The 15,544-nt window shown below is 36.2% G+C and overlaps 1 protein-coding gene across 2 annotated transcripts in view; it reads right to left on the bottom strand.

Annotated features, from left to right (window-relative positions):
- Positions 1–15,544, bottom strand: part of ABCA5 (ATP binding cassette subfamily A member 5) — a 1,464,780-nt gene that overhangs the window by 1,303,422 nt on the left and 145,814 nt on the right. The gene's annotated exons all lie outside the window — the stretch shown is intronic.

Below are 15,544 nucleotides of genomic sequence, written 5' to 3'. Positions count from 1 at the left end.
ATGTCATGCCATAGTTCATACACAACATATTTTGCGTCCTCATCATCATCTAGATATTTCAAATTTTTAAACATATATTGCTACAAAAGGATGGCAATGTTGTAAAGTACAGGTAGAACTCATTAATCAGGTCTTCAAAACGTTTTTCAGTAGTATGTTCACCAACATTTCGTTTTACTAGCACGGATATGAGATTGTACTAACAGTATTCTTTCTGCAAACCAAGTACAATAGTTTGTGGAAAAAGGTATATCATTTGACAACCGAGCAGAAAACAAGCCTACATGTACCTACTTTATGAAATCTAAAATAACCCACATTTGTTCTACACAAACTGTTTTACTGTAATCCAGGATCAGCTTTATTGTATCCACGCTGTATAGCCACTTAAAAAAACGTTTTCTAATAAGAAACAGTATTGAGTATTTCACAGTTATGTAATAGTCTTAAACACAAATGTTATGTTTGCAGTTCTTCTAAAAGCATAGGGACGGATTCACAAAAGTCCAAAAGTTGACACTTTTGGGTAAGTTCACTACTTTTTCGTTTTACCATACTCCAGAGTGTAACCTACTACTAAAACAAAGAATTGTAAGTGATGGAGCGAGATAGAAAACAAAATTTTGTTTAAACTCGTGAAGTCACATTTCCATAACATGAATAATAATATTAATGATTTGTGATTTGTCGTACTAATACAACTTAGATTAAACTTTACACATGGGGGGACTAACATGTGTGCTCATAAACGTGCATAATTGTTGCATCTTTTTGTTCGTGCAAAATAATAAAATAATTTATTGTTTTCGTTTTTGTCATTACTAACTGCTGCAAACTTAAAAGAAGCATGTGCTTGTTTTGCTTTTCCTTGTCTGTGTGATGTCATTTCTACTATTCTAGGTGCATATAAGTCTCATGGATTAACGGAGACTGGTAGATATAAACGCTGCTTTATTTGTTTGCATTGGCTAGGTAACATTTTGATTAATCGGGTGGGTTAATTAATTAGTAAATCTTGGGGTGGATACAGAATCTACATTAATTCTTACATTAATACTTTTCTTGTGTTTGTTTTATACTAGAAAACATAAGTTGCCTGCTTTTGGGCCTAGTCTGCCCGAGCTACAAAATGCTGAATTTTACTTCTGCAAAAGTCATGAGATGCCCATTCTGAAATAAATTGTTCGTCAAAAGCTGCGTTCACAAAGCAAAAACTGACGTGCTATCATTATTCTGTCGGACATGGCCAAGGTCGAAAAAGAACATTTTGTCAGCCCTTAACTTGGCATCCGCGGAAGTCAATTGGAAGTCAATGGACGCAGCGAGAACGACTTTATACAAATGTTGCAATCCTAGGAAGCTCCTGGTTGCACTCGGAAGGGACAATGGTCTCTAAGAAAAGTGACTTAATGGAAGTTTTGAAAAGTGGGTGACATGTCACTTGTCACTCTCAGCCAATGGGACGTCGAAGATTTCTGAAAACTTTCCTTTGCGTAGTTTAGTTAGCGTAGAAAGGTATAAAAAGTCATGCCCCTAGGGATGGGCTGGCTGCTGCTTTCTGACTTTCCGATGAGGGTGAAGTGCTGTCGGACTTTGCGTGGAGCACGTAAGAATCCTCAAAGAACTTTACTTTAATTTCTATCTATTTAGCTCAGTTAGGGAATTAGGTTTTAGAAATGCTAAACTTTATATATTCACTTTAATTTTGATTCACTTGCTTAAATTGTATTTTTCTAACGTTTCTTTACAATCATGCTTGCTTTATTGCTAATAAAATTCATTTATAAAACTATCAACTTATATACCATAATTTAGTAAATAAAATCTTACTTTTGACAAACAAGCTGGTCTTGGTTATTCAGGAGTGTAGGTTACTATTAGCTAGATCACGTCGCCAATGGTGGTCATTTAAATGGTTAAGTTTTATTCTAATGATAATATTCTTTCCGCAGATGTATAAATTTGTATATAGTTTGTAGATAATATGTATATAGATTTAGTCTGACCACCTGATTCAGTAGGCCCAAAATATGTCAGGTTTATAAATGGGTCCATATTTAGTATAGCATTTTGTTTATAGGTTATGAAGTTGGGTAGCGTTGTTTATGATATATTTTCTATAGGCCGCTGGATCAATTCTCTGGTAGCAGAAATTGATGGTTGCTAAGGGTAACCAAGGTAATATGTTGGTTGCTAAGGGTTACTAAAACGTTATGGTATGGAAATAGGATCGATGTTTTAACACATGTTGAGTTAGTTTTTCGTGCTATCTGTAAGCTATACCGGTATAGATTGTGTGGCGAGAAATTAGTCACGCAAGCCATCTGTTCTGTTTGTAGTGATATCGCCGAGTATCACAAGAGGTATCGCCGTGTACCATAGTGTTGTCGCCGAACAGCACAGTTTTAGGGCTAGGTGTGAATCTTGTATAGTGAGGGTTTTCTAAGAAATTAAAGCAGCATGAGAATAGGGACAAAGCGCCTTCCATAAAACTCACTGTGATAAGAGTATTAGTTATATCCGAGCTTGAGTGAAGGGTAAATTAGCGTCGATACATGATTATCTATAAACAGGTTAGAGTCCTGTACGGATATATGTTTCATATCTATAAACAGGTGAGAGCCCTGTACGGATAACGTCGTTATTTTGCTAACGGTGCATGATCTCTATAAACAGGTGAGAGTCCTGTACGGATTTCATGTGTGTTTGAAATTAGGGAATTTTCAGTGTGAAAGTGCGAGTTTGAATTGTATTTTATGTTCAAGTGGAACTCTTAGAACTTTCACTTCGCGGTGGGTTCAGAGCAAAGCGAGTTCATAATTATACGTGTTAGAAGGGTGGGGTAAGGGTTACTCTACTGACAATTGAATATTATCCTTAGTGTGAATAGCGCCGTCTATTCCGAAGTGTGGATACTTGAATGTATGTAAACTATCCTAAATAGTGAAACGAACAGATGTTGTCCTTATAGTCATTGTTAAGAATTAATTTACACTGAAAAGTGTTCTTAAAATGGCGCTGTGAAAAGATTTTGTGAAGGAGGGGTAAGCGTCAGGAGTGAGAAACGAAAAACCGCAGCTGCTGCGTGCGTCACAGAGCCGCGCTGGGATTGGGTGACCTACGTCACAAGCTATATTCTGATTGGCTCTTGAGTCTCTGACGACCTGTGAGCTGATTGGTTCTTCAGAAAAACTCCAATTTTATTGGTTGAGCAGAAAAGTGACGTAGCTCAACTGTCATTGGCTTGTTGGTGTGTTTCGCGCACGGATTGGTTGTTTTGCGGAACATCCCGGAAATATTTTACGAACGATTTTGTGAATTAGATTTAACTCTTAAAAATGAGTTATCATTTTAAACATGTTGAGAAAAAGCCAACATTATTTCAGAAGTTTAAGAATTTATTTTCACCTGACAAGAAAATCGAAACGCGAAGTGGTAAACTACTTCATAAGTATAAAACACCTGCAGCGTATATGGAAGGTGAATATGGATATCATACTGTCTTATGGTTCGATAGTTGGAAACGTTATACTAAGAACGACGGTGTTTTAACTTGGCCTGATGATGGTTCATTTAATGTAAAAATCTTGAGAAATTTACGAGAGAAAATGAATGCTCTTGTTCCGAAACCGAGACCAACTCAATTTGAAGCTTTAGTTGAGTGGGAAGACGAGATGTATCAGTTACAAAGAGAAGCTAGTGGAATTAAAAGACCTTCTAAAAATCCACCTTGGAGAAGAGAAACTCATGAAGATAGGTTGCGAATGTGGAGACAGGGAAACATGAGTGAAGGATTGTATTTAATTCAGGAAATGGTAATGGGTACTCCTACAGGGAAATCTATGGAAAGTGAATCTGAGGATGCAGTTATGGAAGAAATATATTCAACTGCTAGAAAGAATCAGCCTTTGAGACCTCCTAGATCATGGTCTACTCCGGTGGTTTCTACTGAAACTTCACCGAGTGCACCTCCAATTAATGAAGCTCCTAAACTTTATCCAAATAATTGTGAAATTATTGAAACTCCTAGAAGACCAGAATTCGAGAATGCTCGAAATGAAGGTAGACATTTTACAATGGCTCCAAGAGCAAGAGAAGCTCCAAAAGATTATACAAGAGAGGCAAGAAATGTTGAAGATGTTGATTATAATGAATATTTAAGATCTAAAGAAGAACTAATAAAAAGAATGACAAAAGGCATGGAAGCTGTGACAGTTCCAGTAACGATTGGTCCTGTTCAGCCTGTATTTGACCAAAAGGAAATAAACAAAACTGGATTAACTATTCCTTTAAATACAGAAATTCAAAAGGCTGCTGAAAAATTTTATTCAGACTTATCTGAAATAAACTCTTCTAAATCGAGAATGCCTGATTTAACCTTTAATGAAGATTTATCTCCAAAAACACCAATGGGTGCTATATCAGATATAGGGAGTCCTGAAGTCAGGGTAACTACACCAAAACTTGATGTGGCCAAATTAAAAGCAAATATCGAAGAATTAATAATTGGAACAATTGGTCCAGATAGTTTAAATTACTATCGAGATGATGAACTACTGTTCATTTGCAAAAGCATACAATGGAAAACAAAAAATAAATATGATCAACTGGAGGATCTAGCAGCAGAACTTGAAATTGATGTGAGCAAACAAAAGAATTTTGCGAAACATTACAGATTAGACTTTTCAGAAAGTGACATTGAGAGTTTGAACTCAATGGGAAGAATAGTACATATAAAAGATTTGATTGTCTATATCAAAAAGCTAGGAGAACTGAATAAGTGGAGAGTAAAATGGACGAAAAAGAAGGAAGATGAAAGATTGGAAAAATTGTCAAAACAATTTCCAATGAGAGAAATTGCAGGTGGAGGATATGTTCATGTCCCTTGGTCGAGACAGGACATTCTGTTATTTACAAATGACTTTCCGAAATTGAGGGAAAAACCAGTTGAGTGGTACAGGCAAGTCGATAGATTTATCAAAGTGTCAAAAGTTCTGTGGATTGATTTAGATGGATTTTTTGATATTGTCGTTCCATCTGATCTTTGGACAGAATGTAAAATATCGATTAGTTGGCCAAAAACAGAACCTGAGCGAATCAAAGAAACAGGTGCTCCAAATCCACTTGTAATGGATTTTTATGAAAAAGTAATTGTTTGGATGAAAAACAAAATTCCACCCAAAGAAGTCGATTGGGTTAAAATAGAAAGGACAGAACAGGAAACAAAAGAATCAGTTCATTCTTTTTATGAAAGACTACTGTTAATCTTTAAACAATACAGTGGTTATGAAAAACTAGACGAAAAAGACATGAGCCATTTTGTCTATAGATTTGTTTATGGACTAAAACCTGAAATTGGAGAAATGATCAGAAATAGCATTGTCGGATGGCAATCATTATCTGTAGATGATATTCTAAGAAAGGCTAAGTATTGCAGTGATGAAATAGAAGTAAAACAGAAGAAGCTCAAGGAGAAAGCCATGTGGGCTCAGGTAAAAGTGGCTGAGCAACAGATTGCCAGCATGGGTAATAAGAACACTAATTTTGTTCAAACTGGAAATACAAACCAGATACAAGGAAAGTTTAAAAGTAATAATTTCCCAAAGAAATTTAGCCCAAAAATTGAGGAGTTGAAACAAAGATTACCTTGTTTTAATTGTGGCGAAATTGGACATTGGAGAGACGAATGTCCTCATCCTCCTAAAAACTTAAAGAATCCCTTATTGAATCCACAGATGCAGAATGGTGTTGACCTGCAGCGACAGCTACAGATGCAACAGGGGTTAAACGAATTTAATATTCAGCGACAATTACAGCAACAACAACAGGTGAATAATCGTCAAGACCAATTGCCACAACCACCTTTTCCGAATTGTGGGGGAGTTCAAAAATATAATCCAAACGTGGGATTTCAGGGAAGTGAACAGGTAATAAAACCACAAAAACAGCAAAAGCAGCAAAGGGTTCAAATGCAAAATGCTTCACAACAGTTTTTATTAACAGAAAGTCAAGACAGCGATTCTGATGATTATTGCTGACGGTGCCCGAGAGAGGAGGAAGAGTGTGTTGTTGGAGCCACTCTTGAGGTTGACCAGTCTGGTCCTTTTGTAAACGGGAAAGTTAATGATGTAGACATCACTTTTCTAGTGGACACTGGTGCTACCCGTTCTACTGTTAGATCAGTGGAAATTGAAAACCTACCTCTCTCTGGGGATACCATCCAAGTTGTCGGAGTAAGTAATCAGCAAATTAAAACTGACTTAACTGATCCAGTACCAGTTGAAATTGGAAATTACAGAGACAAACACAGATTTGTGGTTTGTAATAGTAGTCCAGTGAATTTATTGGGCAGAGACATCCTATGTAAAATGAATTGTAGAATATATTGTTCTCCTGATGGAGTTGAGTTACAAACAATGGAGGAAGATGGTTTATACAGAATGACAATGATGATGATGGAAGCAGAAGAAACAAAATTGTTTCCTGCATTTGAAGAAAAAGATTTACCTGAAGAACTCAAGGAAACAGTGAAATCTGAAATATGGGATTTTACTGGAAATGAGATGGGTCTGATGAAAAACGTAGATCCAGTAAAAATTACATTGAAACAGGGAATAGAATTTCCAAACATTCCACAATATAAAATGAAAACAGAAACAATTGAAGGTATTACACCTATAATTGAAAAATTAATCAAGCAAGGTGTATTAAAAGAAATGGAGAGTAGTCCTTGTAATTCACCAATTATGGGAGTTAAAAAGTCTAACGGAACATTTAGAATCGTACAAGATTTGAGAAAGGTTAATCAAATTGTCGTTCCATGTTGTCCTGTGGTTCCAAATCCAGCAGTAATTCTATTTCAGATTCCACATGATGCTGAATGGTATACAGTCATTGACCTTTGCAATGCATTCTTTACTGTTCCCTTACATCCAGACAGTTATGAAATCTTTGCTTTCAGATTCCAAGGTAAGACCCTCGGATGGTCAAGAATCCCTCAGGGCTATACAGAAAGTCCTTCAATCTTTAATGAATTGTTAACAAGATCATTAGAAGACCTAGACTTACCTGGTAGGTCTACGCTAGTGCAGTATATTGATGATTTGTTAATAGCTGCAAAGACAAGAGAAAATTGTGTAACAGACACAATAATTCTGTTAAATCGCCTAGCAGAAGAAGGACATAAAGTGTCCCCAGCAAAACTACAGTTTTGCAAACAAGAAGTAAAATATCTTGGTCACAGAATTGCAAAGGGAAAAAGACAAGTAACAATAGAGAGAATAAAAATGATTCAAGCAATGTTACCACCAAGAACACAAAGACAAGTCAGAATGTTCTTGGGAATGGTTGGTTACTGTCGACAATGGATAAGTGGATTTTCAGTAATTGCAAAACCACTACAAAGACTGACAAAGTCAGATGTAAAAGATCCAATTATTCTTAATGATGCTGAGATGGATTCTTTTGAGAACCTGAAAAAGAGCTTATGCCAAGCTCCTGCTTTAGGTATGCCAAATTATGAGAAAGATTTCGAACTGTATTGTAGTGAGAGAGAAGGATGTGCATTATCTGTGTTAATTCAGAGACATGGAAATTTAAATAAACCTATTGCATACTTCTCTGCAGTTCTTGATCCAATTGCAAAAGCATTACCAGGTTGCTTGAAAGCAGTTGCAGCTACAAGTATCAGCCTCGAACAAAGTGAGGGGATCATTATGGGATTTACTGTAAAAGTTTTTGTGCCTCATTCAGAAGAAATATTACTGACAAGAGGTAAGACTCAGCATTTAACAAGTAGCAGATTGACAAAGTATGAGAAAATCATACTAGGAGCAGATAATGTTTCGATTTCAAGATGTTTAAATCTGAATCCTTCTACATTACTGCCTGATTCTGAAATTGTTGATGACATTGAAACAGAACATGAATGTTTAGATGTCATGGAATTCTGCACAAAACCAAGAAAAGACATCAAAGACAGACCTTTGTCTGAATCGGATTTTGTCTACTTTGTAGATGGATCATGCTTAAGATCCGAAGGAGGTGTCTTAAAAGCTTCATATTCAGTTTGTACAGTCGTAGATGTTGAAGAAGCATCATGTCTTGAAGGAGTTCGTTCAGCACAAGTGGCTGAATTGATTGCTTTAATTCGTGCATGTGAAATATCAAAGGATATAAGAGTTACCATCATTACTGATAGTCAGTATGGATACGGAGTTGTGCATGATTATGGACAACTCTGGTCACAGAGAGGATACATGACATCAGCAGGATCTCCAATTAAAAACGCAGTTTTCATTAGGAGATTAATTGAAGCAATTCAGTTGCCAAAAGAAATCGCCATTGTTAAGTGTGCAGCGCACACTAGAGGAACTGATTATATTTCCAAGGGAAATGCCGTCGCAGACGAAACAGCTAAATACTGCGCAAGGAAAAATTATTCTTACAATCGGGAGAGGAGTAAAGAAACTGATTCAAATTCATTAATGCTAACAACTGTTGTAGAAACGTGGCATGAGATTAGAGATTTACAAAATGAAGCAGAAGATGAAGAAAAAGACTTGTGGTTAAGATCAGACTGTAGACCACGTGAAAAAGATGGAGTGTGGGTTTACAAAGATGGCAGAGTAGTCTTACCAAATTGCTTGATTGCTGACATGGCCAGATTATATCATGGTCCAGCACATCTGGGAAGAGATTCTATGGTTAGACTTTTCAGAGAAACATGGTTCAATACCAAGTTTAGAACTATTGCAGAATCTTTTTGTCAAAGGTGTTTGTCATGCCAACAAATGAATCCAAACAGAAAATCAGTGGTGGGGACAGGAATAATTGGTCGAGAAGGTGGTCCCTTTACCAGGTTACAAATGGATTTCATTGAAATGCCCTTACACAATTGTTTGAAATATGTGCTTGTAATTGTTTGTTTATTTTCAAGATGGGTAGAGGCTTTCCCTACACGACATTGTGATTCAATTACAGTGGCAAAACTAATGCTCAGAGAAATCATCCCAAGGTACGGTTTTCCAGTCACTATTGAGAGTGATGGAGGAAGCCATTTTGATAACAAACTGATGAAGTTAATTTGCGAAGCTTTGAGCATTGAGCAGAAAATACACTGTGCATACAGACCAGAGGCATCAGGAGTAGTAGAACAAATAAATGGAACAATTAAAAACAGAATTGGAAAAATGTGTCTTGAAACAGGTGTAAAGTGGACTGATGCTCTTCCACTTGTTTTGATGTCATTAAGAAGTACACCAGATAAAAAGACAGGTTTGAGTCCTCATGAAATTTTAATGGGAAGAGTTATGAGACAAGCTTTTGTACCTGTAGGTAAACTGTTGAGCATAAATGACAGTGCAATTTTGGATTACTGTAAAAGGTTATCTGATATGGTAACTTCTGTGTCTAATCAGGTGGGAACTGAAGCTCAATCAGATGAAAAAGTTTTGACACATGATCTGAGACCTGGCGATTGGGTCAGAACGAAAGTACATCGGAGAAGGAATTGTCTAGCTCCTAGATGGCAGAAACCTAGGCAAATAATTTTGATCACTACTAATGCTGTAAAGTGCAGAGGATTGAAACGCTGGATTCATCCTAGTCATACTATTCCAGTACCAACTCCTGAGAGTTCTGATATTGAAAGTGATACCACAGATGATTCTGATTCTGAAGCAGAAGGCGAAACAGAAGGTGAAATAAATCCAGATTCTGAAGATCGACAAGAAAGTCGACATCTGGAAACTGTGCCAGTGAATGGAAATCTGACAAGAAAAGACTTGGAAATAATTGAAATAGATTCTGAAGGTGAAGAGAATCTGTTAAAAGGAAAGATAACTGAGGATTCGGTTGTCTCTATTGAAGACAAAGAAGCAGAACAAAAAGAAGTTTCAGACCAGGAGAGTATCGAAAGGCAGAGAACAAACTCTGAAGTAAGGAACAGAAATCCGAAATCTGGGAAGTTGGGGGTAATTGAAGAAGAGGAGGAAGACGAATTACCGAGTACCAGTGATGGAAGACAAAGTGAAGTTCCTGAAGGAGTGAAATTGCCGAATAGAGAAGTTCCTGAGTCAATTGAAATTTCAGACTACGAAACTGAAGAAAGTGAAGTGGATGGTGAAAGGGAAAACAGAAAGAAAAGGACTTGGAAGTCAGAATCAAATAATTCTGAACCAAAGAAGAAGTACGTGAGAAAAGCAGACTACTGGCCAGGTGGAAGATTGAGAGTCAGATTGATCAAGAAACCAAAAGAACAAGTTGAGGAAATCACTAGTCAAAAGAGTCCTGGAAAAGAAGTTGGAGTTGGAAGAAAAATTGAAGTGATATCAAGAAAAGGGAAGAGAATAGTAAGACCAAACCAAAAATACAAGTCTCCTGAGTGGACTTACTTAGTAATTCCACCTGTTATTGACATATATGATAGTAGTGAAGAAGAAAACGAAATCCAAGAAATTAGTGACAATGATTGAAGTACAGAAATATTAAATTGGCAAAAGGCTGAAGAAAATTTGTTAGTTGACACAAGGTCGAAGAAAAACTGTTTAGTTGAAGAAAACTTATGTATGACATAAGGTCGAAGAAATCTTGTTTAGGGTTATAAAAAAAAAAAAAAAAAAAAAAATTTTAAAAGGGGGGTGTAAATATATTTAGAATTTTAAAATTTATTTTTATTTTTTGAAGCTAAAATTAACCAAAAATGCCTTATGTTAAGGAGAGCACTTCAAAGTGTTCTGTTTTTAAAAGATGCTGTAAGATGACTCTGGTGTGTCTGCTCATTTTAATTCTGCTCTGGTTGGTTCTAGCTGTGATTATCCCTTTGGAGATGAATAGAGAATTACACAAAGTTAACATAACAAGCAAAGCTCTGGTTAGCCAAACTAAACATAGTGCGTCTACAAAAGTTATTGATCATCAGCCTAACATTCATCAAGATAAATCAATTGGTGATTTTTCAAGTAATACATTCACAAAGCTATTGAGTGAATATGTTAAGGTAATGGATGCAAAAGACTGCTACGTCTGCGTTAAGTTACCTGCTTCTGTTTCTGAGGGAGTAACATATAATATGCTTCCTCTCACTTATGCTGTAACATGTAGTGTATTAACTAGTTTATTTTATCAAACTGGACGTTTAGAATATTACTATTCAAATTATGATGAAATTTTTGCAAATATTAAGATTGATAATGTTTTAAATAAGCATAAGAAAGCAAAGCAAATGAGAGAATTTTTCCTTGTTACTAACGAACTCACTTATGAGTATGCTTACAAGAATAATCTAACATGCAAATTAAGTGCTGAAGGAAAGAAATTTCTGAATATGGTTGAGGAGAGAAGAGCAATTTATAAGAGGAATGAATTAGTCAAGCAGACTAAGTCAAGTTTCTGGCAGAAAGAGGATGAGAAGTTAAATGGCAAAATGCTTGAAAATATTGCAATTCATATAGACAAACCAGTTAGTGGAAAGCTTTGCATTAGAAGAGATAATACACTTTTTGATAATTACTTTGTAGGTGCAAGTAACTGTGAAGATACTTATCAGATTTTGGGAGGTTGGGGATTCAAAGGTGGAAAAGATCCAATCTTTCCTGGGATTTATTTTGTTTGTGGTGACAAAGCCTACTACAACCTTCCAGACCACTGGTATGGAACTTGTTACGTGGGAATTGTTTTTCCTAAAGTGTTTCATGTTGACAGAGATTCAGAAGGATTGTTTAAAATTCATAATTATGTAAATAGAGTTAAAAGAGAAACTTTTACTGAAGTTCTGGGAGATATTTTTCAAGCTGTAATACCTTTTGTTGGTATAACCCTAAATGCAGGGAGAATCAGAAAATTGTCCACTATAGTTGATAGATTATCAACTGACACTGCTGATGGGTTTCAATTAGTAAATGTTGAAGTTATTGCAATTAGATCCATGGTAATTCAAGATCGCCTTGCTTTAGACATACTCCTAGCAAAAGAGGGAGGAGTCTGTGGCATTTTACACGTACAACATTGTTGTACATATATACCTGACGAAAGTAAGAATATTGAAATGTATATTAAGAATATTACACAAATGCATTCAGAGATAATTCCTTTAGAAGAAGATGATTTTACAGGGAAACTTTCAAAAAGGTTTCAAGCAATTAAAAACTGGTTTCATGATATCGGAAGTTCAATTCTTGGCAAGATTCTGGCACCTTTGATTATAATAGTATTCATTTTTATTTTGACCAAAATAGGTTGTTTGTTACATAAAAGAAAGAAACAGTTGAAAGAAAAGAAAAGAATCTATAAACTTAGAAAAGAAGAAGAAAGGGAGATCGAATTACAAGAGTTACATAGAGAGCGTTATGCTAATTCCAAAGATTATGCAGAAACAGACTTTTAGGTTTACTGATACAAATGAATTTGAATCGATTTCTTAAAAATTTAAATTATCAAAATTTTGAGTGCTGGTGTGGTGATTTGTTAATCACCAGATGAGGGAGTTGATGGAGCGAGATAGAAAACAAAATTTTGTTTAAACTCGTGAAGTCACATTTCCATAACATGAATAATAATATTAATGATTTGTGATTTGTCGTACTAATACAACTTAGATTAAACTTTACACATGGGGGGACTAACATGTGTGCTCATAAACGTGCATAATTGTTGCATCTTTTTGTTCGTGCAAAATAATAAAATAATTTATTGTTTTCGTTTTTGTCATTACTAACTGCTGCAAACTTAAAAGAAGCATGTGCTTGTTTTGCTTTTCCTTGTCTGTGTGATGTCATTTCTACTATTCTAGGTGCATATAAGTCTCATGGATTAACGGAGACTGGTAGATATAAACGCTGCTTTATTTGTTTGCATTGGCTAGGTAACATTTTGATTAATCGGGTGGGTTAATTAATTAGTAAATCTTGGGGTGGATACAGAATCTACATTAATTCTTACATTAATACTTTTCTTGTGTTTGTTTTATACTAGAAAACATAAGTTGCCTGCTTTTGGGCCTAGTCTGCCCGAGCTACAAAATGCTGAATTTTACTTCTGCAAAAGTCATGAGACGTCCATTCTGAAATAAATTGTTCGTCAAAAGCTGCGTTCACAAAGCAAAAACTGACGTGCTATCATTATTCTGTCGGACATGGCCAAGGTCGAAAAAGAACATTTTGTCAGCCCTTAACTTGGCATCCGCGGAAGTCAATTGGAAGTCAATGGACGCAGCGAGAACGACTTTATACAAATGTTGCAATCCTAGGAAGCTCCTGGTTGCACTCGGAAGGGACAATGGTCTCTAAGAAAAGTGACTTAATGGAAGTTTTGAAAAGTGGGTGACATGTCACTTGTCACTCTCAGCCAATGGGACGTCGAAGATTTCTGAAAACTTTCCTTTGCGTAGTTTAGTTAGCGTAGAAAGGTATAAAAAGTCATGCCCCTAGGGATGGGCTGGCTGCTGCTTTCTGACTTTCCGATGAGGGTGAAGTGCTGTCGGACTTTGCGTGGAGCACGTAAGAATCCTCAAAGAACTTTACTTTAATTTCTATCTATTTAGCTCAGTTAGGGAATTAGGTTTTAGAAATGCTAAACTTTATATATTCACTTTAATTTTGATTCACTTGCTTAAATTGTATTTTTCTAACGTTTCTTTACAATCATGCTTGCTTTATTGCTAATAAAATTCATTTATAAAACTATCAACTTATATACCATAATTTAGTAAATAAAATCTTACTTTTGACAAACAAGCTGGTCTTGGTTATTCAGGAGTGTAGGTTACTATTAGCTAGATCACGTCGCCAATGGTGGTCATTTAAATGGTTAAGTTTTATTCTAATGATAATATTCTTTCCGCAGATGTATAAATTTGTATATAGTTTGTAGATAATATGTATATAGATTTAGTCTGACCACCTGATTCAGTAGGCCCAAAATATGTCAGGTTTATAAATGGGTCCATATTTAGTATAGAATTTTGTTTATAGGTTATGAAGTTGGGTAGCGTTGTTTATGATATATTTTCTATAGGCCGCTGGATCATAAGTTCACCACTACACATGGTGAGCCAATGCAACACCATCTCATAGAAAACAATGGGACTTTAAATAAAACCTCATGGGAAATAATGTTAAATTAAGTTATTTAAAATACTTTAAAATATAAATTAATAAAAGCGAATGTTAACAAAAAAATTAAATAGTACATATTTATTATTTAATTATACAATATTTTATAAACTATAATGAAATTACAAAATACTGTGACAATACATTTTTATTAATAAATAATGACATTAATGTTATACATTACTATATCATTATTAATGCACACTAAAAGTAGATTTTCTATAGGAGGAAATGTATTTGATTTAAACTTCAGAAAAATAATTTAAATTTGATATATTTCTAATTGAACTTTAATTTAATAGTGCTGTAGCTGTAATTTATTTGAGGTTTTCTTTTTTTAAAACAAATGTTATTAAGTTTCACAGCCTCAAACAATTGCCACATTTGTGGTAGCATACAAAGAGCATAAACTCAAGTCCATCTGCCATGTCTCAAGATATTCCAACGAGAAACCGAGTCATGCCCCAAAACAATCCATACAGCGGATAGTTGAGTAGCATTAATAAGTATCCCATTGTGACATGCCAATAACAGGAGGAACACAAAGTGCACACTGGTAGCCGAGCCATTAGGGTGCAGTCTACAAAAAGTAGGTCAAATCATGAGTCCTAGTCAGGGGCCAAAGCCGGGGATACACATGAGGAAGTTATTATCAAAGGGTGATTGGGGTAGAATAAGCAATCCTCTAGCACCTTCTAGGCCTGGGCCGTGTACAGTGAGCCACGCCCCTGACTACCTTCCCTTAACAACACATCGCTTGCATATCGCGCCCACTCTGCCACGTTTTCCCACAGGGTCCCCCGGGAGCCTTCCAATGTCTAGTGATTTCCCTCTTTGCTAATATAAAGGCCAAGTTCTGAAATAATCTGCTTGTGACCTTGGTCTTGTTGGTGTGTGAAAACTCTGATGCAGGGCAGGGAACCTCCCTCATTGTGATGTCATAAACTTCAGTTGTTATCTCTTCCGAATAGGCAGTCAGCGTAGGGCAGCTCCACAACATGTGCAGGAGCCCCTGCACCTACTTCCCCCACATCTCGGGCACGCTGCTCCGACCCTGTTGAAGTACCTATTTATTTGCTCTGGAGTGAGGTATGCCCTGTGTAGAATATAAAAGTTGATTACTGTGAATAGGGCATTCCTGGATACCCTGGTTACTTTCTTCAATAGGGTCACCCATTCACCCTCGGGTATGGGAACCACCAGGTCCTCCTCCCATTGCGCCCACAGGGTTTCAAGGGGCTGTAGCCTATCTTCCCTAATCACCTGATATAGACAGGTGCCCGCTTTGAAAGTGCCAAAGGACGAAACCATGTATCGACAGCTATTATGAGTCCATGACTCTAACATGCCGGCACCACAGTGTTTGCGGACTGTGGCCATCACCACCCTGTAGAGCAGAAAGGAGCCCAGAGGTATGTCGAATTCCGAGCGAA

The sequence above is a fragment of the Lissotriton helveticus genome, chromosome 7 (genome assembly GCF_964261635.1).
Source record: "Lissotriton helveticus chromosome 7, aLisHel1.1, whole genome shotgun sequence".
Classification (NCBI taxonomy): Eukaryota; Metazoa; Chordata; class Amphibia; order Caudata; family Salamandridae; genus Lissotriton; species Lissotriton helveticus.
The sequence above is the reverse complement of the archived record's forward strand: the minus strand, read 5'-3'. Positions and strand labels throughout refer to the sequence as shown.